General features: G+C 38.6%; 3 pseudogenes; 2 read left to right on the top strand and 1 right to left on the bottom strand.

Annotated features, from left to right (window-relative positions):
• On the top strand, positions 1 to 939 carry LOC147822085 (olfactory receptor 2L3-like; annotated as a pseudogene).
• Positions 940 to 13,570: 12,631 nt separating this feature from the next.
• On the bottom strand, positions 13,571 to 14,828 carry LOC101707901 (eukaryotic initiation factor 4A-I pseudogene; annotated as a pseudogene).
• A 9,681-nt stretch (positions 14,829 to 24,509) lies between these two features.
• On the top strand, positions 24,510 to 25,655 carry LOC101708268 (protein phosphatase inhibitor 2 pseudogene; annotated as a pseudogene).
• Positions 25,656 to 25,986: the final 331 nt, after the last annotated feature.

Here is a 25,986-nt window from a genome sequence, read left to right on the forward strand (position 1 = left end):
ATGGAAAATTACAATGAGATTTCTACTGATTTCATCCTCCTGGGCCTGTTCCTCTCATCAAGCCTTGGCCATTTCCTCTTCACTCTCACCATTGCCATCTTCCTGATGGCCCTGGTTGGCAACTTGTGTATGGTCCTGCTCATCCACCTGGATGCCCAGCTCCACATACCCATGTGCTTCCTGCTCAGCCAGCTCTCCCTCATTGACCTCATTTATATCTGTACCACTGTGCCCAAGATGGCTTCCAGTTTCCTATTTGGAAACAAGTTGATCTCCTTCATTGGGTGTGGGGTTTAGAGTTTCTTCTTCCTGACTCTAGGAACTTCAGAAGCAATGCTCCTTATGTTTATGTCCTCTGACCATTACATGGCTATTTGCTTCCCTCTGCACTACCCCATCTACATGAGCAGAAGAGTGTGTGTGCCGATGATCCTGGAATCCTGGGCAATGGGTGCTGTCAACTCCTGTGCTCACACAGTCTATGTCCTCCATATCCCTTACTGCAAGTCCAGGGCCATCAATCATTTCTTCTGTTATGTCTCAGCAATGCTGACTCTGGCCTGCACAGATACCAGTGGTCATGAATACACTGTGTTCCTGAGTGACATCCTCTTTCTCTTGTTCCCTTTCATGGTCATCCTGGGTTCCTATGGGAAGGTTCTCCTTGCTGTCTACTACATGCACTCAAGGGAAGGTAGGAAGAAGGCCTATTCCACCTGCAGTGCCCACCTCACTGTGGTGACTTTCTACTATTCACCATTTGCTTACACTTATCTCCGTTCCAAATCTCCCCATTCTCCAGCATAGGACAAGGTTCTGGCAGTCTTCTACATCTTCCTCACCTCAATGCTAAACCCTGTGATCTACAGCCTGAGAAATAAGAAAGCGCTGGGGGCACTGAGAAGAGTAACTCAGAGAATCTGCTCTGTGAAAATGTAGGCAAATTTCTGTCTGGATATTCAGGAATGGATAAGCACTATAGCAATGCTTAATGCTGAGGCTCAGAAACTAGAATTAATAAAGTTTAAAATTTTCAAGATGTGATTTAATAGTTATATACGCTAGCATATTATTTTTATTTTTCTTTGTTGCTTCTTTCCAATAAAAATAATGGACCTACATTTTTTGACAAATGTAAGGAAAACAATTAGTTACAAGAAAAATAAGAATGGAAAATCTAGAAAACTTTGCAATCTTTCAGAGTATGAGATGCTTTGAAAAAGTGATTAAATTTTTTGTTGCATATTTAAATTTGTTTTAAAAAAAATACACTAAAATCTACATTTCTATGAATCCCCTTAAAAATCCTCCTCCTCATTGAAACACATTGATCACATTGTTCTTTCCACTTTTTGAGGTGTTTCTGGTAGTCATCTTTGGTGAGTGTCTTTAGCTATGCTATTATGGCTGCCCTGATATCCTGAACATTCAAAATATTTATCTTTCATCATTTCTTTGACTTTAGGGAAGAGCCAAAATTCCCCTGGTGAAGTTCCCATGCATAATGTAGATGGAGACACTATGGTGTTTTCAGGCCCTGCCTTTCCCTTTGATGGCAACTGGCAGCAAGCTTTGGATCACACTTCATAAAGACAGTTACAGAGAAGCCTTCCCAGAGTGCTGCAGGGATTCAAGGAGGAAGGAAGAAAACTATTTTGAAAGGGAAGAAAACTATTCTGGGGGGATTCATGGCAATGTGCCTTTTATTGTAATTATATTTTAAGATGCAAACATTTGTTGTAAATTAAGATCACCCTTTATATTTGCATTTTTATACTAAGAAATTTTTTATTTCTTAAGTTTGGTAAACTAGCACAAAAATTACAAAAATTATTTGTAATGGCTAGGCCTAATTGCAAACAAAAATAATTTTGTAATAATTCACTTGTAAGGCATACTGCACAGTTTCTAAATTGTTGGGGATCAGCCATGATATGTATAGATTGGTGAGGGGCCAGGCTACAGGCTCCACAGTCCCAAAGTTGGTGTTACCTTGCCTCAGGAGCAGAGACGTATGCAAAGGACTGCAGACTTCCTGGGTGTGTAAGAAAGGCACAATCTTAGCAGTCCAAACACAGGATAACTTCTCCTGAGAAAAATTAAAAATGCAGGCATTCAGGTATGGGGACAGATCTTAAGTTGTTCCCTTTGAGATGCTACAATCATTCCCTATCTTACTACCCTAATTGTAGTGCAGTCACTGTTCCTACAGTAATATACTACCCCCTCCCCTGCACTTCCAGCACAATAATAGAAGTGGGGCCACCATGGAATCTGTTGAAGCCTGACTGCTAAAGACAGATTCCTCCTGGTCCCCCCTTGCATATTGAATATTGTCTTTCTTTTATTGCCCCTCATCCTTCCTACATGTATTTGGGGGTCTGACCAGCTCCCAACATGAAATGTTGTACTTAAATTATACATTTAATCTCACGGCATAGCCTTAAGGCATGGAGAAATGATGTTTTCTTTTTCCCAATACTCAGAGTAACTTACAATAGAGATTATTAAGTGATTTTGCTCAGAATGATGAAGGGCAAATTTGTGTATTCCAGGCATAGACCCCACTGAAGTCATGTATTCCAGGTCTTCCTACAGAGCAATGTTGGTGTCTGAAATGTTAACTTATTTTTTTCCTTTTACTCTGACTGAAAGTTCATTTGTGATCAAAAGTAAATATTTCTACTAAATTTGTCACTATATGAGGACAGATAGAAAGAAAGTAGGCTGTGGGTGGAGGAAAAGCTTTGTTTATCCTATGACAGTGATGGTGACTGGTATGACCCTCTTGGAGAAAGAGATGTCCCAGACCAGCAGATAGATCTGCATGTGAATGAATGACATGAACAGGACAATGGCTTTAGTGTTTGCTTGGGTGCCAATTAAAACCTTACATTACACAATGGCAATAGAGTGGGACTTGTTTTTCTCAATTCTTATGAAGTAGAAATTTCTGGTCACAAGAGTTTTTATGCTAACACCATAAAAATACAGAAAAAGCCAGAAATTTCTTCTTGTTGGAAATTATGCATTACCTTACCCATAAGACCCTCACATTTGGAGGAAAACAAAAACTAGACAGTTGCTGCTCAGGATTACTAAATACTCCCTAATCACATAAGATATTGCAGAGAAGAGATAGAGTGATCACAAGTAAACTTAGCCCAGTGGTTGTTTCACAGCAAAACATGGAATCTGTCCTCAATTTTTCCCATTCTGGGCTGCTTGAACATTTTAAAGACTCCTTATTATCAATTTCTATAGTCTCTCACTGCCTTCTTCCAGCATTTCATCCTCCTTTTCATACATCTTCTTCTAATAATTGACTTCATAGAATATGGTATCTCATTTTATCCACTAGAATTTTTCAGTGAAAACTGAGAACCTCATCATCCAATGTTTTAAAATCTTTATGAGTACATGTTTCCAGTAAGCAATCATTACTTTTGCTGTGTGGTGTTGGTACAGGGACATGACACAGCTGAATTCCTTCTACATAGCCTTCCCCTCTCCACCCTCCCCACTAGCAGACACTTAGATTCATAACTCAGGTCTCTTTGTTTGCTTCTGACTGAATGAAAGGTGGCCACTTATTTTATTAAAAAGATGAAAGGATTTATTCAAAGCTGGGTCCAAGGAGATGGAGAGACTTATTTGCCTCAAATAACCATCTCTTGTAAGCTGGTGGGTGAGGGTCTTGTATAATAAGGAACAGAAGGGAGGAGAGCACAGGGAGATGATGCACATCTCTGCACCTGCTTCAGCACTTTCAGCCATCTGAACCTCACTGACTCCTTTCTTGTGGAAAGAAAACAGCACCATCCTCCTGGGACTGGGGTCTGCACATTCTGTCTCTTTTTTTGGGGGGGGACCTGGGATCAAACTCAGATCCTTCCACTTGCAAGGCAGGTGGCAGAACCACTGAGCTAAATCCTCGGCCCATTCTGTCTCTTTATAAGGGCTGAGGGGAGGTGGGGGTGTTGGTTATGTGCTCAGCAGGAGAAAGTTTGGGGAAGCTGCTTATCTCTAAAAGATTTTTCCCTGGCCTCCTTATTGAGTTCTTTCCAATTTAAACAGAGAACTGAATCCTACAAAGTAGTTGCAAGACCTGAATAGTCAGTGATGGAGGATAATCAGGTCTGAAGTCTGCCCTGGGCCATTTTCAGTATATACTTGAGAAGATTCATGAAAGGAAAGACTCTTCCCCTCCTGGGTGTGACCCAAAGCCTGAAGATTATGAGATGGAGTCCCTAGAGGACTGGTGTTCACCTCCATTGTAGTCATTGTTCTTAAGAAGACTCTCTTTGCATGGCCCTATCTCAAGCTGAAGTCAGAGCCAGGAGTATAAAGCAGACTGCACACTGTCTTACTCACCTACTCATTGTGAAGGATAGGGGAGCTGTGAAAGGTGTTTTAGGGATTATGGTTGGGGAAATAAACATGGGAGTTGGGGCAAAGTGTCAATTGATTTGACCACTTTTCCCCAATGAGAGCAAGGAAATATGGCCACACTTTCACAGTCACATGAAAATACAATGGAAGACAGAGGCATGAGGAGAGTCTGTTAAGAACATGTGTTGCATACAAGTGGGTGTGTGCTGCTTCCTCCAGGCCTCCTGGTGAACTGTGGCCACTGGTGGACAGGGGCAGCTTTTGATTTCAGGAGGGGGCAATGCAGGCACAGGTCAGGGAAACCTCTCCCTGTCTTTGTCATCTCAAATGTCCTAAAACATTCAGACATCATGGCATGAGGACCTCTTGTGGAGGACTATTTCTCATTGTTCTCAAAGACAGGTAGAAACTGGTGATGATTATATTTTTATAGCAACATAAGTTCATTTCTCTTTTTCCAATTAACAGACTCACCTTCAGATGGAAAAAAGATAAATGCTAGCCAAGCTTGGCACCACTTGCTTCCATTTCCACCTTTGGAAACTGAGGCAGGAAATATAGTTTACACTAAGCTGAAAAATGTAGGCAGGCTTTGTCACAACAAAAAGTGTCAAAAGGGCCAGAGATGTACCACAACAGTAGAGCAATAGTGTAGCATGTAAAGTCAAAAATACTACATGACTTCACCTATTTGTTGGGCATAAAATAAAGTGAATTACATGGAAACAGTAGCATGGTGCTTAACGGTGCTTACTAGGGTCCTGAAGGAGGAAATGGGGAGAAGCATGTCCCATGCTACAATGTGCATTTATGTAGATATGTAAATTAAATGCAGAGTGCATACTCACAAAACTATGTCTAATAATATTGTAATGCATGATAAAATGTTTTAAAAGTATACTTTCATTGCCCATATTGGATACAAAGAGATTGTAACTATGGAAGATGCATAGGTGAATTTGCTCTTTATCTTAATCAACTCCTTTTGTATATCAAAGCATCTTAGTTTACATCTTAAATCTATTGAACAAACAAATGAAAAAATAAACCTATGGTAGCTTGAAATTGTTCCTGGGGGTGTCTAGGAGACATGGAGTGATGATGGCATTTTGCATAATGTGGTGTGCAATCATCTGTGCTAGGTCATTCCTTCCTCTGCAGCTTATATTGTGTTTGTGCTAAACTGAATGCAGCACCCAAAGGAGGTGTCAGAGTCACCATTCCTGACATCAGCTTTCCCAGCACATGATACTCTGGTTTCTCAAAATGCAAGTGATTGGATAATTCACTGATGCAATTTTCTCATTAGAAATATTTAAGGAAATGTCCTCAATTCACATCTTCCATCATGCTTTTCCTCTACCTTATACAGCCCATATTCACATTAATACCCTATGATGGCCCAGAACATTGGCACTGTCTCTACTTTAGGGTCCCTTCCTACACCCACTGTGTGCTGACCCCAGGAGGTACTCTTCCTCTCCATGTGACCAAATCTTCCTTACTGTGTGTTCTGCATTTAAACTGTTTACACCTCAAAGCATGACTTCTTTTTTCTCAGCACACTCCATCTCCAAATAATGACCACTATCAGCAAATAAAATTGCCAGCCTAAAACACAGTGCACTGAGCATGTCATTGGGCAAAATATGGGGGAAATTAGGAAAGAATAAATAGTGTCAGTCAATTCTTCTTCAATGAATAAACAGAACTAATATAAGCCCATTTATGAAGCACAGAAACCCACCTATATCCTATTTAATGAGTGGATTATGTTTCCTTTCATTATTTCCCAGATCTTTTACAATATTTTTTGAGAAAAGTTATTGCTGTTCTGTCCAGCCTGAAACTCCCTTACCCAAGCAGTCCTCCTACCTGAGCCTCCTGAGTGTCTAACCCATAGACATGTGCCACTACATTACAGAAACCATTGTCACCCAAGCTTTGCTCTTTGGGACACAGAATGGGCCTCCTTTTAAAAATGAGTGAGTACCACTGTTCATATAAAGAGCATGTGCTGTAGTGAATAATTTCTGTGAGCTAAAGTGAGTCATTCAGAGATGAGTAAGAGCAACAGGTCTTCTTTTTACTCATTTTGACTCCTGATTTCTTTCCACTTGAGTCCAATCCCCTGGCCATCTGTGCTCACTGCAGGGCCACAGTGTGGAAGGTGAAGGCTGGGTCCTGGCCCCTGAACAGCACCCTCAGGATGACAGTGCCCTGCATCTCCCAGGACAGGTGGGGATCAGGGGGCACCCTGGTCCTCCAGTGTCCTGGCTGCCTCACCCTGTGTCATCCACACAAAGCCCTGGGCTCAATGTTGATGCTGCTGCCCTGGTCAGACCAGGGCCCTGGGTCTCACACTCTCAGCTCCAGCTGTGTCTCCTCAAGTCTCTGGATCCAGGGAGCAGGAAATGCCACAGAGAAAGGCTCAGGTCATGGAAGCCTCCTCAGGCCCAACATCCAGATCCAACAAGGTCTCTCAGCTCCTCCTCCTCCTCACAGTTCAGCCCCTGGGGCCATGCTGTAATATCCAGGGCAATTTGCTGAGGGTGACTGAGAGGCACTTCAGCTTACAGAGACCAGGGTATGCAAAGTCTGTGTATTTTGACTTCAGAAATTGTTTCTGCCTGAATATTAACAATTCAAATATTAATAAACCCTTACATAAAAATGGAACGATGTTATTCACTCTTGAAAACAAGACATAAATACTTTTTTCCTAGAAACTATGAAAGATCTGTGAATATTTAAAGTAACACAATAAAAATTAATTTTTGAGTGTCATGTGAATAATTCCCTAAAAATATATAACATTGTGTTCATTATCTCTTTTAAAGAGGAAATTATTTCATAACTTAAGGAGCATTTCTGAGAGGAAATAATTTGAAACAATATAATAGTCTGTATGTGATAGCTTAATAATTTGAACCTACGTGTTTTTATTTTTTTTCTGTTAAGTTTATTGGTACATTTTAAGTATAAAATGGTTACATTCATTGTTGGGATCTTGTACCTTTACATGATGTATCTTAGTTCTTATTTTTCCCCATTTCCCTGTTCTCCCTTCACCCCTCCACCCTTCCCTATTTATGGAGACTTTGTTTCCATTTTTTCCTTTTCTCATATTTTTTTCTTTTCCTTTCTCTCCTTTCCCCTACCCCTCGCACTTCCCCTACTTCTTTTCTTCCTATTTCACATTATCAATTATACCATTTCAACCTTATTTACACTTTTAGTTTTTCACCCCATAGAAACTATTCAGTATTTATACATTTGTGTCCTATTTATTTCACTTAAGAGTATGGCCTCAAGGTGCTTCCATTTATCTATAAACATCTCTAGTTCCTCATTCTTTATGGCTGAGTAGTACTCCATTTTGTAGAAAAATCACATCTTTATCCAGTCTCCAATTGACGGGCATTTGGGCTGTTTCCAAATTTTAGCTATTACAAACTGTGCTGCTATAAACACAGGTGTGCATATATTGCTGTGATATCATTCTTTTAATTCTTTTGGAAATATACCCAGCAGAGGGATATCTGGCTCAAATGGGACCACTAATCCTAGGTTTTTAGGTATCTCCATATTGATTTCCATAGTGATTGCACCATTCTGCCCTCCCACTAACAATGGACAAGGGTTCCTTTCACACCACAGCTCCAAAATTTGTAATTGGTTAATTTCTTGATAGCAGAAATTCTTTCTGGGGTGAAGTGTAATCTCAATATTGTTTTCATCTGCAGCTCTTGAATGACTAGTGATGTCTAACATTTTTTCATATATTTATTTGCTGGTTTTATTTGTTTGTCTCAGAAATGTCTGTTCATTTCAGATCCCCATTTATGAATTGGGTCTTTATATTTGGGGGCCTAACTTTTTGAGTTCTTTATATATTCTAGATAGTAGACCTTTGTCTGAGGAACAGCAGGTAAAATTTTTTTCCAACATTGTAGGTTGTCTATTAGCTCTGTTGGTGGTTTCTCTTGCAGTGCAGAAGCTTTTTAATAAGATGAGATCCCAGTTGTTTATCTTTTGTGAAAGTTTCCCTGCCACCAAAGATTTGTTTATAAAATATTTTCCCATGCAAATGTCTTTGAGAGTTCTACCTAACTTATATTCCAGCGAGTTTAGTGTTTCTATTTTAATATTTAAATATTTAGCTCCATCCCAGGCTCCTAGGGCAGTGAAGCTCAGCCGGTCCCCGCACCCAGAAGGAAGCTCTCCACCTCCATCCCAGGCTCCTAGGGCAGAGAAGGTGAGCCGGTCCTGGAACCCAGAAGGAAGCTAACTCACTGCCATCCCAGGCTCCTAGGGCAGTGAAGCTCAGCCAGGCCCAGCACCCAGAAGGAAGCTCTCCGCCTCCATCCCAGGCTACTAGGGCAGAGATGCTGAGCCAGTCCAAGCATCCTGAAGGAAGCTCCCCCGCCACCATCGCAAGCTCCTAGGGCAGAGAAGGTGAGCTGCCTGGATGCGAGAAGCACCCCCACCCCTAGAAATGAGAAGACACATAAACAATCCTCAAAAACAGACTTCTGGATCACCTACAGCAACACCAAAGGGAAACGAGATGGAACACTCTGATGCTCAACCACCTGGACTCTCTGAACTGGCACCAAAGAGGATCTGGGAAAAATGAAATCAGAAATAATTACTCAGATAACAGCAAAGATTTTGTTCATGGTGCAAGACATGATTAATAAATCTGGAGAGGACGCAGATAAAAAAAATAGAGGATCTGAAGAACATGATGGAATCCCAACATAGGAAACATGGAATCCATAAAACAGATACAAACAGATTTCCAAGAGATTAAAATCTCCATCGAAAGTCTGCACAGCAGAATGAACCAATGTGAGGATAGAATTTCACATATAGAAGAAAAGATTGCAATTAGTGAGGAGGAAAAGAAAAATTGCTTTAAAATTGTAAGGGAACATGAGAAATCAATCCAGGAGCTGCTAGAAGATGCAAAGAAGAATAACATAAGACACATGGGAGTCAATGAAGAAAGAGGAAAGAATGCAGATGACATAAAAAAAAAAAACTCTTCACAGAAGTGATGGCAGGAAACTTCCCAAGGAGGGGAAAAGAACTTGACATACAGATAAGTAAGGCATACAGGACTCCAGCTAGCCTTAATAAAAAAAAATCTACAAATAGGCATATAATCATTAGGATTCCAGAAATCCAACAGAAGAATAAAATTCTACAAGCAGTGAGAGAAAAGAAACAAATCACATAAAAAAGAAAGCCCATCAGAATCACAGCTGACTTCTCAATGCAAACCCTCAAGGCAAGAAGAGCTTGGAGTGATGTATTTCAAGTCTTTAAGGAAAACAGCTTCCAATCCAGATTGACGTACCCTGAAAAACTGTCTTTCAAAATTGATGGAGCAATAAGATACTTTCATGATAAACAGCACCTCAGGAACTTCATGAATACCAAACTGGCACTCCAAAAAGTTGTAGACAATACCCTAGGGAAAGACAATGAGAATCACAACCCCAGAAAACCCAGCAGAATGAATCCATTGGGCATGACAAATTAAATGCAAAGGGGGAGAATCCAACAAAAAGAAAATGTCATGACAAGGCTTATAAAACTTTTGACTTCATCTCCCTAATGGGTGTATAATTCAATCTTATTATTGTACTGGTTAGTATTTTTCTGATTCTAGAGTTGCACAGCATTCCTTGTGCTATACTGGCTATTTATCATCTTCTTATGCCTACATTTTAATTGGGTTGTCTATTAATGAGCTCTACGAGTTCTTTATATATTCTGCTCATAGGTTATATGCTTTGTAAATATGGTCTGTTTAAAGACTACTTTTCATTTTAATGATGTCATTTACAGTTCTAAATTTTGATGGGATCTCATTTATCACTTTTTTTTCTTTTATACATCATGTGTTTTGTATCCTAGTTAGTTCTTGCCTACCCTGAATTCATAAATAGTTTCCCTTATAATTTCTTCTTAAAGTTTTATAGTTTTAGGCTTTCTTATTTAGGTTCATAGATCCCTTCAAGTTATTTTCATGTATGGAAAAAAAGGGTTGAGGTTAATTTTTTATATTTGGATACCAGGTGTTCTAATGCCATTTTCTGAAGACACTTTCTCTTCCTCGGCTCTTGAATTGAGCTTATATTCTATAAAATACTAGTGTTAAATAATCTTTCAAAACTCAGTGGACCATATATGTGTGGTTCTATTTCTAGATTCTCTGTTTTATTTAAATGATCTATATGTCTTTCCTTACACTAACACTGCCTTGATTACTGTAGCTTTAGAAGAAGTCTTAAAATTAGGTACTAAATATCTTGCAACACTGTTTTTGGGGTTTTTTTTGTGTGTGTTTTGTTTTTGTTTTTTTAACTTTTCCAGGTCCTTTGTATTCCTACATAACTTTTAAATTTCAGTATCCAGTTCTTCAATTATAGCAAATATACACAGACCTGAGCTTTTATATATACCTTGTGTTTTCTAATCCTGCTAAATTCAAGTACAAGGTCTAGTGGCTCCTAGAGATTTCTTAGTGTTTTCTCTGTAGATGATCATTTCATCTACATATAAAGATTTTGCTTCTGCCGTGCCAATCCTATCCTAGTTGTGTCATTTTATTGCCAGACTATTTTGGTGGGGCCTAGGTTTCAAAGTTTAATGGACAGATAAAGAGTAAGCATATCTGCCCTTGTTCCCCACCCTAAGGAGAAAGCATTGTATCTTCTCCATTCATATAAGGTGTTCTCGCTAGAAGTATGGAGTGCATGTCTTTAAACTGTTGAGAAGTTTCTGTTCTACTTCTAGTCTCCTGATAGCTTTTACCATGAACAGCTGTAGAATTTAGTCCAATACTTTTTCTCCAACTAGTGACAGGATCATATGGCTTTTTCCTTTCCTCTGTTAAAACCATGACTTTTGGGGGTGGATCTTCCAATGCTGAACCAACACTGCCATCCCTATAACAAAACCACTTTCTACATACTGCCAGATCTGACTTCTAATAGTTTCTTTTGTTAAACAAATTTCTATCTATGTTCATACTTTTTTCTTCTATTATCTTTATTCAATTTTTGGATTAGCACAATGTTGAGTTCCTAAAATGAGGGGAGAAGTCTTCCTTCTTTTTTCTGCTTTAATTGTTTGATATAATTTATCAGTTAAAATGTTTATGAGACTGCTGTTGTCATATAGGTAGGTTTTCAAGATAGGAATATACTTTCTTTAATAGGTGCTATTCAAATTTTATATTTCCTCCAGAGTTAGTTTCATTAATTTGTCTTCCATGGCACTTCTTAGAAGTTGTCAAATTTATTTCAAAAATATTTTTGTAATATGCTTTCTATATCCTTTTGAATTCTGTAAGATCTGTGATAATATCTCCTAGATCTTGATATTGTAATTTAAAAAATGTATAATTTTTATTGTCTAACAGGAAGAAAAGGTCTAAAGGAGCAGGGGAAATGGGAGGTATTGGGGAAAGGAAGAAAGGGAAAAGAAAATATATGAGAAAAGGAAAAAAATGGAAACAAAGTCTTTGCAAGTAGGGAAGGGTGGAGGGTGTGAAGGGAGGGCAGGGGAAGGGGAAACACATAAGAACTAAGATACTCATGTAATGGTACAAGATCCCAATGATGAATGCAACTCTATTTTATACCTAAAATGTACCAATAAACTTAACGGAAAAAATAAATAAATAAAGTCAGACACCTGGTTAGTGTCACTGGAAGGTGGACACTAAATGTTTTGTACAATAATCATGATTCCAGTTTTCAAAACTGATATTTGGCACTGAACCCACTTTATAAGGATGTGGTAAAAATTCAAAAATGAAGAGGAAGGTGAAATAAGATGCAAAATGTAGCCATAAAAGAAATTTCAAGCTGAAGCTATTTTAAGTGTACTACACGATTTTCATTCTGTCTGTCTTAGGGACAGACTAATCTACTTGTGTTTCTTAGAGAATGTAGAGCAGGACACAGAATGCAGTCACTCTTTCCTCAAGATACACCTCTCTCCATGGGAATGCACTAGACATAACAAGCAGTGACATGATGAGACCCACGAGCCACTCTGGAGTGGGACACTGGGGCTGGGACACATTCCCCCACCCACCTCCTCGTGGTGTCCTAGGTCATTTCCAGATTGACTACAGGACCACAGGCCTGGCTCTGGTCCCTCCTTCCTGATGGTATCAGCTCTGGACTCCTGCTACTTACATCATGAGAGATGGGGAAACAACACAGGGAAGGAATTCAAATAAAGGAAAATTTAACAAAGGTAAAGAAATGAAATGTAAATCTCTAAAAGTATGGTATTTTTAACATTTTCCCTTAAAATTCAGTTTTTATTGAAGTTTTGTATTTTTACAAGCACATTTGCATACAAACACAAAAATAATATATATATATGCAAACACAAGTTCATAGACATATATTTACAATTATGTACTTATACATATCCATAATTCTCTTGTATTATTCATACTATAAGATTAGATAGTATTCAAATATTATTAAATATTACATTTACTATGATATATTAATATTATTTAATTATGTTTGAACATTAAATATCATTCAAATATTATTATAATATAAGAATATTTGGGTATGTAGGAGGTATATTTATACATACTTCTTTGTAAAATTGACAACTTTATTTTTGCTTCCTTTGTGCTTGTTTATCCTTTTTTTTTTTTTTTTTGGCTGTTTCCAAGTCATTTTATTCAGAATTTTGTTGTTCCTTTCCTGAATCAATAAATCAATAAATACATTACAAAACAATGTAAAAATGGCTACCATTTTCTCTCCTTTGCTCCCCCACCTGGGGACATACCCTCTGGCAACCTCACTCGGGGTTCTCCCTGGTGATTCAGTCCACCAAGTGAGATCAAGTTAACATGTTATAGCACCCCAGAATTTTCCAGAGGAATTTGGCCAGGGGAGGGAGAACCTTTGAGACCTGGAGGCAACTAGGTTAGGAAAATGAATTAGTGTTTTTTGGGAGGAGATGGCACCTGGGGCAAGAGAATACCTCAGAGAAAGGTGTGTCCAAAATGTTCAGGTTCCTTATTTTGCCTCAAAAAGTGACATTTATTCAAAGAAAAATAATTGACAAGATGTCCATCCCTTGACTCCCTTCCCCCCCACTCCAGCTGCTCCTCAGGCCCCAAGATTGAGCTGATTGGGGCTAGGCAGCAGGATAGCCCCTCAGATGAAGTCAGCAACATTAAGAGGCATCTCTTCAGTGGAGGTGTTGTAGAAAGTCTTGATGTCTCGAAGAGTCCTTTTGTCTTCTTCTGTCACCATGTTAATAGCCACACCCCTTCAGCCAAAATGCCCACTGCTACCAATTATGTGAATGTAGTTTTCCCTGTTTGTGGAAAGATCATAGCTGATGACTAAAGAAACCTGCTGCACATCAATGCCTCTGGCCAGCAAGTAAGTGGTAATCAATACTCTGCTAGAGCCAGACCGGAACTCCCTCATGATCACATCTCTTTCCTTTTGGTCCATATCTCCATGCATGGCAGAGACAGTGAAGTCTCAGGCATGCATCTTCTCAGTGTGACAGTCAAACTTCCTTCAGGTGTTAATGAAGATGCCTGCCTGGATGATGGTCAGGGTTTCATACAAGTCACACACTGTGTCCAGCTTCCATTCCTCTCATTCCATGTTGATGTAGAATTGGCAGATACCCTCCAGGGTCAACTCTTCCTCCTTGACCAGAATCTGAATGGGATCCCTCATGAACGTCTTGGTCACCTCTAGGACATCAGAAGGCATTGTAGCTGACAACAAAACCACATGGGTGTTGCTGTTGAGCTTTTTCAGTATGTCATAAATCTGGTCCTTGAATCCTCTGCTCAACATTTCATCAGCTTTGTCTAGCACAAAAATCTTGATGTATTTGGGAGACAGGTATCTCCAGTTAAGCATATCAAACATGCCACCCGGGGTTCCCAAGATGATATGGGGAGCTTCCATCTGCAAATTCTGTACCTCAGCATGCACATTGGTACCCCCAATACAGGCATGACATGAGGCACCCATGTAATCTCCTAATGCCATGACCAACTTTTGTATCTGCTGAGCCAGTTCTTCAGTAGGAGCCAGAACCAAAGCCTGGGTAGCCTTTAGATTTAACTCAATCTGCTGCAGAATTGATATGGCAAATGTAGCGATTTTCCCAGTCCCAGACTGGGCTTGCGGAATCACATCATAACCCTTGATACAAGGAAAAATGTCATGCTGCTGGATGGCAGAGTGTTTCTCAAAACCATAGGCATAGATGCCACGGAGAAGTGACTCTGAGAGGTTCATGTCATTGAAGCTGTCAACAATCTCATTCCAATTACTCTTGATGATGCCTTCAGGTTTCATCCCATCTGGGCCATTGTCTCTGGATCAGAAATCCTGACTTGCAGACATGATCCTTAGAAACTAGCCATGCTTGTTTATCTTGGTGATGGGAACTGAACCCACACCCTGGCACAGTAGGCAAAGACTGAACAGTGAGCCACAGACTCACCAGATGGCTTATTTAAATGTATCAAATTCCTTCCCTGAAAATCATTGTAAGTTTAAACTCACCGGTAAAAGATGGGAAATACATTTTGAACAAATAAATCCAGTTCTTTATTCTTCCTCACCTGAAATTTATGTATCAACTCAAAGTTCTTTCTAGAAAATGTTCCACATTTTTAATGGAATAATTTTATCAATATATATGGAAATATTGTTACGATGCATAATTAATTCAAAGTTAGAGCTTCAAGTAAAATATAAGAAGTGATAGAGATGTATTATGCAAATATATAATTAATCAAAAGAGTTAATTTAAAGGTATTGAATGAAAGCACATGTGGAAAACATAATAACAAATAATCCAATTACACTTTATTTCAGAAATTCAAAATAGCTAGATGAATTTCATTTATTTTCTATGAGTTCACAATCAACTTGTCTCTGCTGTAGGAGTAGCAACATGTTATTTTTTTTCAAAAATAAGACAGATATTTAACAAAAAGGCTTCACAATCATTCTATAAACTAGTACAAAAATATTCAGCCATCAAGGAAACAAACTAAAACAAAATGAGTTACTATTACACTCTCTAGAATTACCAAAATAACAATGCTTTATGATATTTGGAGCAAGTGGACTTCATCACATTGCTGGTACAAATGTGACATTAAACAGTCATCTTAAAAAAAACAATTGGTATAAAGTTCCTCAAAGATCCACAAAGAGATGCAAATATGATCCCAGAAAAGAACTTTAAATATAGCACATTCAAATTTTAAAAAGTTCACAGAGGAGGCCTCTGGGTCAGTGTGCCATGGCTCCTAGCCCAGAGGAGACATGCAGATCAGCACAACATGGCTCCCAGGCAGAAGGAGGCTTCTCGGTAGGCATGCTGAAATCCCAGTGTAGAAGAGGCTTCCAGCTCTGCATGGCATGGCTCCCAACCCAGAGGAGACTTACAGATTGTTGTGCCACAGCTCCCAGGCAGGAGGAAGCTTCTGGGTAGGCATGCTGTGGCTCCCAGCACAGAGGAGGTGAGCACTGTGGGCACCAGAAACACACACACCACATTCCCCCACCTCCCCCCATACAAGCCATACAACCAGAGTTCCAGATCACCTACAGTAAGCCCAAAGAGAAACAAGATGGAACACTCTGATACTCAAGCAACTGGACTTCCTGAACTAGCAACAAAAGAGGATCTGGAAAAAAATAAAATCAGAAATAATTTCTCACAATATATAAAGAATTGAAAAAAAATCAGACCCCCCAAATTCGAAGACCCAATTCAAAAATGGGCATCTGAAATGAACAGATATTTGTCAGACAAAGAAGTAAAAACAGTAAAGAAATATATGAAAAAATATTCAACATCACTGGTTATTTGAGAGATGCAGATGAAAACAACACAGAGATTCCACCTCACCCCACAAAAAATGGCTGCTCTCAAGAAATCAACCAATAAAAAATGCTAACAAGGGTGTGGAGAGAAAGAAACCCTTCTCCTTTATTGGTGGGAGTCCAGACTGGTGCAACCACTGTGGAAATCAGTATGGCAATACCTCAAAGAACTAGGACTACAGGTCCCATTTGACCCAGCTATTCCCCTACTGGGTATCTTCCCCCAAAGATACACACAATGATATATGTGCACCTATGTTTATAGCAGCACAGTTTGTAATAGCTAAAGCTTGGAAGCAGCCCAAGTGCCCATCAACTGGAAACTGGATAAAGAAGATATGGGTTTTTTTATAAAATGGAGTACTACTCAGCCATAAAGAATGAAAAACTAGAGACATTTATAGCTAAATGGATGCATATTGAGGCCATACTCTTAAGAGAAATAAATAGGACACACATGTGTAAATACTGAATAGTTTCTCTAGTGTGAGAAAATGAAAGTGTAAATAAGGATGAAAATGATTAAAATGGATAATTGATAATTTGAAATAGGAAAAGATCCAAAGGTGTAAGGGTGGTGGGAGGGGAAGGGGAAAGGGAAGAAGGGAAAGGAAAAATTATGAGAAAAGAAAAAAAATGGAAACAAATTCTATGTAAATAGGTTAGGGTGGAGGGGGTGAAGGGTGCACACGTAGTGGGAGAAAAATAAGAACTAAGATACATCATGTTCAGGTACAAGCACCCAATGATAAAAGTAAACATACTGTATACCTAAGATGTACCAATAAATATATAAAAAAAGAAATAATTTCTCATATAATAGCAAAGATTGTGCCCATAGTACAAGACACAATTAATAAACCTAGAGAGGATACAGATAAAAAAACAGAGGAGCTGAGGAACGTGATGGAATGCCAACATAGAAAAAAAATTGAATCCATAAAACAGATGCAAACAGATATCCAGGAGACTAAAAACTCCACTGAAAGTCTATTCAGCAGAATGTGCCAATGTGAGGACAGAATTTCAGATATAGAAGATAAAATTGCAATTAGTGACCAGGAAAAGAAAAAATTCTTTAAAATTTTAAGGGACCATGAGAAATCAATCCAGCAGCTGCTACATGATGCAAAGAAAAATAACATAATACTGATTGGAGTCAATGAATAAACAGGAGAGAATGCAGATGACATAAAAAAACTGCTTACAGAAGTGATGGCAGAAAACTTCCCAAGGAGGGGAAAAGAATTTGACATACAGATAAGAAAGGCATATTGGACTCCAACTAGCCTTGATCAAAAAAAAAATCTACACATAGGCATATAATTGTTAAGATTCCAGAAACCCAACAGAAGAACAAAGTTCTACAAGCAGTTAGAGAAAAGAAACAAATCACATACAAAGGAAAGCCCATCAGAATCACAGCAAACTTCTCAATGCAAACCATCAAGGCAAGAAGAGCTTAGAGTGATGTGTTTCAAGCCCTAAAGGAAAACAGCCCCCAACCCAGACTGATGTACCCTGAAAAACTATCTTTCAAAATTTATGGTGAAATAAGATGCTTTCATGACAAAGAGCCCCTTAGGAACTTCATGAATTCCAAACCAGCTCTACAAAAAATTTTAGACAAAATCCTAGGAAAACACAATGAGGATCACATCCCCAGGCAGCCCCACAGAATGAATCCACCAGGCACGACAAGAAATTAAAAGCAAAAGGGGAGGATCAAACAAAAAGAAAAAGTCATGACAATGATAACTCAATACGTATCAGTTATAACCATCAATGTTAATGGTCTCAACTCACCAGTCAAAAGAAATAGATAGGCAGAGTGGGTCAAGAAGCAAGATCCAACAATATGCTGCATACAAGAAACACACTTTATTCAAAATGAAACACAGACTGAAAGCAAAAGGGTGGAAAAAAATACTCCATGTGATGGGAACCCAAAAGAAACATGAGTAGCTATCCTCTTTGCAGACCAAGTGGATTTCAAACCCACACTGATTAAGAGAGACAAAGAAAGACACTACATCCTTGTAAAGGGAAAAATCCAAGAGGAAGAGATGACAATCATAAACATCTATGCATCAAACAATAGTGCACACAACTATATAAAGCAAATTACTAATGGACATGAAAAACCATGTAAGCACTAATACAATAGCAGTGGGTGACCTCAATACCCCATTGTCACAAATAGATAGATCAACTAGACAGAAAACAAGCAATGAAATACTAGAACTCAAACAAACTCTTGAACATATGATCTTAACAGATGTTTACAGAGTGTTTCACCCCACAAAATCAGAATACACATTCTTTTCAGCTGCACACTTGTCATTTTCCAAAATAGACTACATACTCACTTATAGAATATATTTAGGTAAGTGTAAAGGAATTGAAGTTATCCTCTGTATATTATCAGACCATATTGCAATGAAATTAGAGTTCAACAGCAAAATAAAACTGCAAAAACTTTGTAAACACATGGAAATTGAACAACACACTTCTGAATAACCAATGAGTCACAGAGGAAATTAAAGAAGAAATCAGACAGTTCCTTCAAATAAATGACAAGGTAATACACCATATTGGAATCTATGGGACACAATGAAAGCAGCCTTACAAGGGAAATTCATAGCAGTGAATACTCATATTAGAAAAACAGAGTGAGCCCAATTAAACAACATGATGCTGAAACTCAAGCTTCTAGAAAGGGAAGAGCAGGACAAACCCAAAACTCAAACAAGGGAGGAAATTATAAAGAGGGCAGAAATCAATGCAATGGAGACTAAGAAAACAATACAAAAAATCAATAAAGCCAAGAGTTGGTTCTTCAAAACAATAAACAAAATCTACAAACTCTTAATCAACCTTACCAGAAAAAGGAAAGAAAAGGCCCAAATCCATGTAATTAAGAATGAAAAGGGTGAAATTACAACAGACCCAGCAGAAATCCAGAGAATCATCAATACCTACTTCCAGAACCTATATGCCAATAAGACGGAAAACACAGAAGAAATGGACAGATTCCTAGACACATATGAATTATGAACTTGAATGATGAAGACCTAAAAAATCTAAACAACCCAATATCATTCAATGAAATTGGAAAGGTAATTACAAACTTACAAACCAAGAAAATCCCGGGTCCTGATTGCTTCTCCTCTGAATTCTACAAGACATTTAGAGAGGAACTACTGCCACTACTGTATAAACTCTTCAATGAAATTGAAAGGGAAACAATACTCCCAAAATCATTCCTGGAACCAAACATCACCTTGATCCCCAAAGCAGAAAAAGACCCAGTTGAAAAACAAAATGACAGGCCAATCTCTCTAAAGAACATAGATGCAAAAATCCTTACTAAGATACCGGCAAACAGAATGCAGAAGATCTTCAAGAGAATCATGCACCCACACCAATTGGGATTTGTCCCAGGGATGCAGGGATGGTTCTACATATGCAAATCAATCAATGTAATACACTATATCAATAGAGCCAGGGACAAAAAGCATATGATCATCTCAATAGATGCAGAAAAAGCATTTGACAAAATCCAACATGCATTTATGAAAAACACCCTACAAAAAATTAGAATAGATGGTCTCTACCTCAATCTAATAAAAGCCATCTATGAAAAACCAATAGGCAATATCATACTAAATGGTCAAAAACTGAAATCCTTCACACTAAAATCAGGAATAAGACAAGGATGTCCACTATCACCACTCTTTTTCAATATAGTTCTGGAAACATTAGCCATTGCATTTAGACAAGAGAAAGAAATAAAAGGAATAAAGATAGGAAATGAAGAAGTCAAACTGTCATTATTTGCAGATGACATGATACTCCTCTACATAGAAGACCCCAAGAACTCCACCAAAAGTCTTCTAGACTTAATAACCAAATTCAGTCAAGTAGCTGGTTACAAGGTCAACACACAGAAATCAATAGCTTTTCTCTACAAGAACAACGGACTCACTGAGACAGAAATAGGGCAAACAATTCCTTTCACATTAGTATCCACAAAACTGAAATACCTAGGAATCAACCTAACAAAATAAATCAAAATGGAAAGACATCCCTTGCTCGTGGGTAGGAAGGATCACCATAGTGAAAACGGCTATACTTCCAAAATTGCTATATAGATTCAGTGCAATCCCAATTGAAACCCCAGCAGGATACTTCATAGACCTTGAGAAAATAATACAAAAATTCATTTGGAATAAAAGAGACCCAGAATAGCAAAAGCTATTCTAGGTAACAGAGACATGGCAGGGGGTATTACAACCCCCTACTTGAAACTATACTACAAAGCTACTGTGATTAAAAAAAAAAAAACACCATGGTACTGGCAAAGAAACAGACCTGAAGACCAGTGGAACAGATTAGAAGATGCAGAAACAACTCCAGACGCATTCAGCCAGCTTATCTTTGACGAAGGAGCCAAACACTTTCACTGGAGGAAAGATAGTCTCTTTAATAAATGGTGCTGGAGAAATTGGGTTTCAACTTGCCAAAGACTAAAACTAGACCTATATCTTTCACTATTCACTAAACGAAAATCAAAATGGATTAAAGATCTAAATATAAAAATAGAAACTGAACCTGCTGGAACAGAGGTTAGATAGAACTCTTGAAGACACTGGGGTAGGAAAAGGCTTTATGAACAAAACCTCAGTTGCGTGTGAACTAGCACAAGCAATTAACTAGTGGGAGCTCTTTTTACTAAAGGCTTCTGCACAGCAAGAGAAACCACCAGCAGTGTGAAGAGACAACCTACTGCGCAGGCATACAGGGTGTCTCATTCTTGGCACTGTGTACTACGTTTTGATCTACTGTACAGAATTGCATGCTTAAAATAATAATGACCTTCCTGCTTTTATCCTGCAATGTAAAACTGTAATGCTAAATGCACACTTTCATGAATTGTTCGAAAGTATTTTGCTGTAATAATCTGCTTCTCCACCGTCACCAATGCACTATTTACTAAGCAAATGGGTGACTTTAGTTCTTTAGCCAATTGTGAAGAAAATTAAATTCTTCTTCATCCACAACACAATGAGAATCTTGGAAGCATCTTTAATCTGTGATCCCCTGTTGCCAGAATGTTTCAACCCTCTGAATAACAATGTGTTCAGAAGCAGAGCTGTGGGTGCTGCTCATTCTGAAGGAAACTGTCCACTTCAGCCTCTCATGGGCAGCCAGAGCCCATGCTGTCGGGGTGTCCACTCACCCCATATTACACATCCTTCTAATAGCAAACTCCAGTCATGGCTAGGAGATAACTTAGAATATGTTCACATTTACAGTAAGATAACAATGTCACTAAAAACAAGAACGCATGTTAAAAATGGCTAATAATTAGACATAGTTTCATGCTTTAAATAAAGATTTTCTTACTCTTTCTTTGTGTCTTCAGATTGTCAGAGTTTTAACTGCATATACTGCATATACATCTGCTTCCAAAGCTTTTTCTTACAATGGTGGAAGAATTGTTGCCTCTTTCCTCTAAATCATAATCGTGTCTTTTTGCAGTGTTGTGAGCAGGCACAGAAAGGACCCTTTTTTTCTTTCCATAAAGACTTTTTCAGTAATCACCACATTTCAAACACTGCCTGTAATTTCAATATTCTTTCAATAGTCTTCCAAACTCATTGCAAAAATTTGACATGAAAACTATAAGTTTCGTACCCAAGACACTGATCTGAACTACCAATATGCTTTCTAAAAAATAACATAGTACCAGACCTTTGGACAGAATTGACAGGAGATTTACATAGATTTTGTTTCTATTTTTTTCTTTTCTCATAGTTTTTCCTTTCCCTTCTTTCGTTTCCCCTTCCCCAACCACATTCCCTACCCCCTTGGACCTCTTCTTCCTATTTCAAATTATCAATTATTCATTTTATTCAGTTTAATCTTTATTTACACTTTTAGTTTCTCACACTAGAGAAACTATTCAGTATTGGGTGGAGGGGGTGAAGGGCACACAGCTAATGGGGGAAAAATAAGAACCAAGATACATCATGTACATGTACAAGCACCCAATAATAAATGTAAACATACTGTATACCTAAAATGTACCAATAAAAGAATTTAAGCAAAAAAAAAATGATTTGACAAGAGATTGTAAGAATGATGGAAGCATCCGCAGGACATATTTAGCTTTTCAGAGAGTGAAATTGGTAGCAGAGAGGACTTCCTTTACAAAATGTGTGTAGTGGGGGTATAACTGTGCTTCTCTGCAGTTCAAGATTTATAAGGAAATCACTCACTCTGACCTACTTACATAGAGTAAGAACGAGGACCCCAGCAGATGGACCCACAGAAGAGTGGTCCGGATGCACCACGGCTGAGCAGAACGCCCCAGTGCTAGCTGAGGCCACCTCACTCTATCAGTGCCTCCTGTGACTGTCTCTGGCTCTGGTCCCCTGCCAGCCTGGGGTCCATCCCACTCTCATTAACCAGCCAGACCTGCAGAGCACTGTGGGCATCCAGAGATGCTCTATTTTCAAGGACATGAAAGTTACTGAGGATGCTGATATGCTTTAAAATGCTTCAAAAACTGTGATTTATTAAAATAAGACAGACTCATTGATAAACAAAAGTAAAATTCAAATGAATGTCCTTGCAAAGGGATGATTTTAAAAATACACTAATGAGCAAAGTAATATGATTATGGTGTTACTTTTCTAAACTTCAATACATGGGATAATTAAAACGAATCTCTTGATTTCAGATCTTGTAAAAAATGGCCCAAAATAAATAAAATTATTATAGCATTCAGTTATTCATTTTTTCCTCTTGATTAAATTTGAGAGAACCAGTGGCCCATTATATTCATCAGGTTGTTTGTTTCTGTGTAATATATTTTTATTTTATTCTTATATTGAGTCCTGGTTTATGTGTAGGTGATAAAATCAATGACAATAGCAATAACAGTGAAAGCAAGCTGTATTCACATTGCCAAACACTTCACAGACTGATTCCAAGTAAGACTTCACCTCATGCCCTGCTACAGTTTGTTCTAACTGTTTTCAGTTGCCCGGCACCCTGGGAACCTGCATTCATGTCTTGGAATGCTGTGACTTGGGTTTATCTATTAATATATAGAAATATATAGAAATCCCAGATCCCACGAATGTAAAAGGGTAATTTGAAAATAGATCTCTCTGATGGAATTGCCAATCATAAAACCCCACCAGGAAGAATGTGAGAAGTTCTAATTCCTTTATTTGTGAACTGTCCTTGCCATGCATTTCTGTTTAGAAGGAAAGAGCATTATATGTTTAGAAAGAAACTGCATCTTCTGTGTTGAGAAGTGAATTTGTCAAAGTGGTAAATCCTATGACTTAGAAGGTGATAGATCACATGTGCAGGCAATATTTAAAGTTGTCCTCTTGCTTCCTGTGAAAAACTGAAGGGAAGGTTCCTTATCTGTGCAAATGGTGTGCCTCGGGCATGTAGCATGCAAAGCTTCAAAGGAAACTTTCTGCAAGAACAACAACACAGTTATTGCCAATGTTTTCCTTCTTTCCCCTTCGGGGTACTGTCATACTTTACACTTCACGTAGAAGTTGGGATGGGATAGTCATTGTTAAGTACTAACTACTGAAATATATGAAACTCTCAAATTAAAATTTCCTTACCAAGACAAAAAAATTGAGCAATACAAAACTTAATTTAGCAAAAATAAGGTGAACTAATCAAGATTAAAGTACTTCCGTTTGCTAATCAGTACTGCGATGCTGGTAGGGCCGCATTTGTCTCTCTCTTGGATTTTCTGAATTATTTTCTGCAGTGCTGCTTTAGTGATCATTAATTTCTTTAAGATTTGTTTCTTGTAAAGTTTTCACTTTTCTACCACATTTGACAAATAATACCACCAGATATAGAACTCTGGATTACAACTATTTTAAATTCTGGCCCCGCCCCTCCCTGCCCCGCCCTAGATATGGCGAGGGGTTGGGGCCGCATGTCTTAGGCTTCAGCATCTCTTGAGCACTGAGGTACTAGGCTGCTGGCATCTCTCCGGGCATGGGTCCTGTGCAGGTGGAGAGGAGGCTCTCACCGTGCGCGGGGTCTACTGTGACATCACTGTCATTGTGTAGTGACAGTGACGCCGGGAGTTGTTCCTGAGACAACGAGTTCCAAAGCTTTAGCCTGGAGCTGGCTCTGAGGCTATCTGGCTGGTCGCTGCTAGTGCCTGACCTTTCTCTTCCTGGACCCTTCGCCAGCAGTGACCCTGAGCCAACAGCCGGCACCACTGGCAATGGTGGCCTGGACAGCGTCACATCGGCCCATCAAGGGGATCTTGAAGAACAAGACCGCTGTGACTTCCGTGGCGGTGGCCGTGGCAGGCCAGAGCGTCAAGGAGGAGCTGAGTAAAACATCCCAGAAGTGGGATGAAATGAACATCGTGGCAACCTATCATTCAGCTGACAAAGACTATGGTTTAATGAACATAGATGAACCAAACACTCCTTTCCATAGTATGATAGGTGATGATGAAGATGCAGGTAGTGATTCAGAACCCACTGAAGCCCTAACTCCAGATGTCTAAGCTAAGAAATTAGCTGCTGCTGAAGGCTCAGAGCCAAAGTATTGGATTTGGGAACAAGAAGGCAGTGGAGAGGAGGATAATGATCTCTCACCAGAAGAGCGAGAATAAAAGTGACAATTTGAAATGAAAAGGAAGCTTCAGCACAATGAAGGACTGAATATTAAGTTAGCTCGAGAGTTAATTTCAGAAGACCTAAATGATGATGAGGAAGATGAAGAAATGTCAGAGACTGAAGATGGAGAAAGCATGAATATTGAAGAATCGAAGCAAGGATCTACTACAGGTGATCAATGGCAAAACAAATCCCAAAGTTCATAGAAGAGCTTTGTTCTGCACTGCAGTTGTCAAATACAAATCCTGTTACTATAATACACTGTTTATTTCCTCCATAATTCATGACCTAAGTACCCAAATACACACGTTTATTATATATTGCCAAGAATTAAATGATAACCTTAGAGACTGATTAGACTGAAAATGCCTAATGAATGCACACATTCTTATGCCTCATACTTCACCACAAATACAGTATAATGTCATCCGTCCAAAACTGCTTTACTTTTGTAAGAGCACTGGTTAATTTTTATGAGTAGTATATAGCTTTTTATGCATTAGAAGTTAATGTCTTTTAGGGGGAGGGAAACTAATCTATTTTCATCACTTGTAGATGTGGTACCTCTTACAAAAAGTTTGTTGGGCTTTTTGTATTTTATCAAAAGCCAATTGGAACAACAGGACATATAGGTTGATAAATACTCAGGCTTTAAATGTATTTTTAACAGTTGTCTTCAGTTTGATTTGTCTGTTTGACTGAGAATGATTCCAAGAGTTACTGTTATATTTTCTGGCTACTACCTTCAAAATTTGCATTGAATTTCTTTGTGCTTATGAGGAAAAGACTGAAATTTATCTCATCAAAACTTAAATAAATTGACAGGTTAAACTTGCACTAGTGTCTGCTCTGCTTGCTTTGGCACACTGGGCAGACTTCAAATCAGTTTCTTTAATAAATTCAATTCTAATGTAGCTATCTCAGCTTCCCCTTACATACCTATCTTTATTTCCACTCCTTTCTACACATACAAGGAT

The sequence above is a fragment of the Heterocephalus glaber genome, unplaced genomic scaffold (assembly GCF_053883595.1).
Source record: "Heterocephalus glaber isolate CG9 unplaced genomic scaffold, H.glaber_assembly_v1.0 deba00001673, whole genome shotgun sequence".
Lineage (NCBI taxonomy): Eukaryota > Metazoa > Chordata > Mammalia > Rodentia > Bathyergidae > Heterocephalus > Heterocephalus glaber.